Below are 4252 nucleotides of genomic sequence, written 5' to 3' on the forward strand. Positions count from 1 at the left end.
CACCCTTATTCAGGCTGGTCTCATCTTAACTATTAGGCTCTTTGAAGATCCTGTTTAAAAATGGCCCACAGGACTGGGGGATAAGACTTAACATTTCTTGTAGGGGACATGATTTTAATCCCCAACGTGGTATGGTTTTAGACGTTCATTGTATTGGTTTCAGTACCTTATATCTGGCACAAGAGCTCCAAGGCTCTCTGAGAGAAAAATATCCTGCAGAATTACAATTTTTTTGTCATAGGCCAGGAACTGGCAAATATGTATACATAAAAATCTTCTACTCTTTAGATCCCTAGTTTGCTTCTCCAGTGAGAGCTATTCCTGGAGAGTTTACATAAGGTTTGCATTTGTACAAGTGACTGTTAAAATGCAGCATGGCAGTTCGAGAGTACAGTAAGTGAACACATCTGTTCTATAAATCTCATCACATTCAGCTCAACCAGTTTCAGAAATGTGGAATCTACAAGATTAAGAAAGAGAAGACAAAATTAAGGGATCTGACCAATTGGGAAGGAGAAGGTTATGATAGTAATGGAAAGGCTAGGTATGAGGAAGGAAGGGTGGGGGGGGGTGGGGAGAGAGAGAGAACGCGTGCGAGATTGAGTACATATGAAAAGGAAGTCAAAAAATAGGGACAAGAGCTGAGGTCTAAATATTTCATAAAAGGCTCACCATCCAAAAGTATTTTGTGCTTCTATGCCCATCAGTGTCAAATACAAGATTTAAAGTAGATTTACTATTCTAATTTAATGAGAGAGGAAAGGTATAACATAAAGGAAAGGCTACCAAGTGCTGTAGGATTTACTGAGTTTAATTTGAGCTTTATGATTATGCATGTCGTTATTTCTAATCCTTTCAAAAAACATATGCAATGAAATTCTTGTACAGTGTTTTTGCAGACTGTAGCTTTTTTCTGTTTGTGTCTTCCCCTCCTCACTTTTTAATTGTGTTTACACAAAGTAGGCTCTGATTTCTGCCTAGAGCAACACAATTCTTTGCCGCAGCTATATTTTGCAAACTATGAACTAAAGAGGGTGTGGAGGGTTGTTGTACTAACCTTGAAAAGCCTGTCAGCATGTTTCCTTCCTAAACTCAACTGGCCAGCTGCCTAATGGGAAACTGAACAGGAAAGAGGATTCAGTGACATATTTAGTCATGCTATAATATTCCTTCCCAGGAGAGTATGAAATTTTGGATGAGAGGTCAAAAAGCAAGATAAAGAAGACAAAAATTTTATGTTTTACAAATTTCTGAATACTGAATGTTTGCCTTAAGTCAAATTTTTATAAAAATAAAGGAAATGAAAGAAAATTCATGAGTGCATTCACAGTGACATGTGTTTTTATTCCCTGTCACACTTATTTAATCTTCACAATAATCCTGTGAGTTCTAAAGATGAAAACATTGAGATTCAAAGAGTTTAGGTAATGTTTCCACATCTCAGAAGGAAATCCAAACTTAGTTTTGCCTGGAGTCCCAAACTCTAATTCTACTTCCAAACTTTCTCGGTGAAAAGAAAAAAAATTACCAGGGAGGTACAACAGTGGCTCAGTGGCAGAGTTCTCGCCTGCCATGTCAGAGACTGGGTTCGACTCCCAGTCATAGGAGCCTGCCTATGTCAAAAAAAAAAAAAAAAAAAAAAAAGAAAATAAAAGACCTAAAATATGGGGAAGATATCAGAAATGGCAGGATCTAGAAATCATCGTTCTTTTCCTGTCCCATGCATTTAATCAGAATGAGAGAAAAAAAAGTTCCCTGCTCGAAACATCTGAAATTCAATGATTTGAAGAAATCCTTGGCATAAGATACCTAGGTTTGAAAAAGAATATTTGTTGTTTCTTTTGTAAATTACACCCAAATATTAATCCAGGATCGAAATTTTGAGAAATGTAGAAAACTAGATAGAAGAGAATTAAAAAAGTCATGAGTAAGACCACTATATTAGAGTTCATGCTAGCTTTTCTAATAAAACCACCCTAAAATTGAGGGACTTAAGGATGATAAAAATTAATTTCCCCCTCATACAAGAATTCTAAAAAGAACATCTCAGAAAGAGGAGTATGCTTTGTCATCTTCAGTGGGTGGCTTCCAAGTTCACTCTAGCCATCACTATTCCAGCCAGAAGAAGAGAGGAAAGAACATTTATGCAAGATTTTTTTGGAAAACCTCATTTGCATTCACATTCTATTGTCAAGAACTAAGTCCCATGCCCCCACCGAGACTCAGGGAAGTGTAGTCCCTTGCTAATTTATTCTTCCTCTAGTACTGAGGAAGGGGAGAATAGACAGAGGAAAACAGTCTCCACCAAAAAAGAACCATTGGTACTTATCTTTGATCCTTACAGAATTTTAATATGAATACCTACAGTACAAGTTTTTAAACAAAATTAGGATCATATTATACCTACTATTTTCTGAAGTGCTCTTTTTTTCATTAATAATATGTTGGCAGTATTTTCCCATGCCAGTAAATTTTCCACTATAATACTGCTGTAATGTGACACAGATATTCCATCATTTGGATGTGCCATAGTTTATTCAACCAATCCTCTGTAATTTGTTTCTAGTTTTGCACTATTATAAATAACCATGAAATGAATGACCCTTTGTAGAAAACTTCCTACGTATTTCAGGCAAATTCTTATAAGTCAACAGTGTAATAGATTGCTAATAAATATTGCAAACTGTGCCCTAAAATGTTGTATCAATTTTCTGTCCTATCAGCAAAATATGTGAGTGAAGAGACCCAGCACTTAAAGATACAAGAATCACCTACCATTGATTTCTCCAGCACAAGGCTCTCCATTTCTCTTGAAATCATCAAATAGGGCTCTGCCTGCAGACATTTCATTGTTCTTCAAAAATATTTCCTTCCTCTGCCACTTCCAGGGAAAGAGTATACTTAACCACCCTTGAGTTTGAGTTTGGGCTTGATTATGTGACTTGCTTTGGCCAATGGGATGTTAGTATTTCATAAGCAATAGCTTGAAATGTTCTTGCCAGATTGTGTGAGCCCTTTTGTTCCTCTGCCATTGCCATGAAAAAAAAGAAAGCTTCCCCTGGGTAGTTTTTAGTGCAAGAAGAATGAGAAACACATGGGGTAGACTTGGGCTCAATCTGCAGCTTAGAAATGCTCAACCAAAGCCCAGCCTAGATCAGCCACATGTGAGTGAAATCAACTCACAGATCCTGCCTGCTATTGAGATTTAGTGGTTGTTAGTGGTTGTTATTATGTAGCAATGACTAAACAATCCACTACTCATTGGCAATACCTGAGGAAAAGGAAAAATGACCAGCTGTAGAACATTTAGAGTATCTGGGGCAAGATTTCTCCATCCTTGGCTCTTTGCACCATTTTTTTTTCCTCTGGGTAAATGATTGTCTCTTAATCTCCAGGTGTCAGCAGGCGAATGAGCTAAAGTTATCATCCTAGTTGTGCCATTTCAACTTTACATATTTTTCCTTTTTCTTTGTTCTAGCTCTCAATCCCAGTCCAGTTCAAGAGGCTAATAGAGTGCTGAACAATGTTGGGCCTCAAATTTCAAACTATAATGAGAAAGAAAAACAATTATTAACAGAACCAGTCACAGACACCCATGGGGTGCAGCCTTTCACCCCATACCTTGCAAATGCAGGGCAGTGAGATTATCAGCAAAACCTAAAACCAGGAACTATGCCTCCAGTGGAGAAGCTATGGCATGGTTTCTAATCGCTTAATAAAAAAGCACAACATTTTAAAAAACCAAACCAAACCACAACAATAAACCACATTCAGCTCAATAAACTTTATCAGTTAAATGGAGGATTCCAAACATTTTATACTAGGGAATTCTCAGGACTCTAACCTTATTTTAAGGACAAATTTTGTTATTTTCAACATTTCATGAATTCATAAAACATTTGCGGAACAGTCCTACATATAATACTCTCAAGGCTGCAGCTGCTTCATTCATTCATGCAGCATTTACGGAGAGCTGACTATATATATATGCCAGCAGTCATTTTAAGAGTAGGGATCCAAAGATTAATATAACACATTCCCTGTATTCCACAAGTCCACAACCTAGAAGAGGAAGAGACACGAAACAGTACAACTTTAGAAGTGCTGTGACAGAGCTATGGATAAAATTCTCTCTCAGGAGAGAGGAATAGGGTAAAGCTGAGACTCAGTCCAGTGTTCTGCCTCTCATGTTACCAAACCGTATCACATATTACATAACTTCTCATTTTCATTTTCTATTTTTCCTGGCTTC

The sequence above is a fragment of the Tamandua tetradactyla genome, chromosome 8 (assembly GCF_023851605.1).
Source record: "Tamandua tetradactyla isolate mTamTet1 chromosome 8, mTamTet1.pri, whole genome shotgun sequence".
Classification (NCBI taxonomy): domain Eukaryota; kingdom Metazoa; phylum Chordata; class Mammalia; order Pilosa; family Myrmecophagidae; genus Tamandua; species Tamandua tetradactyla.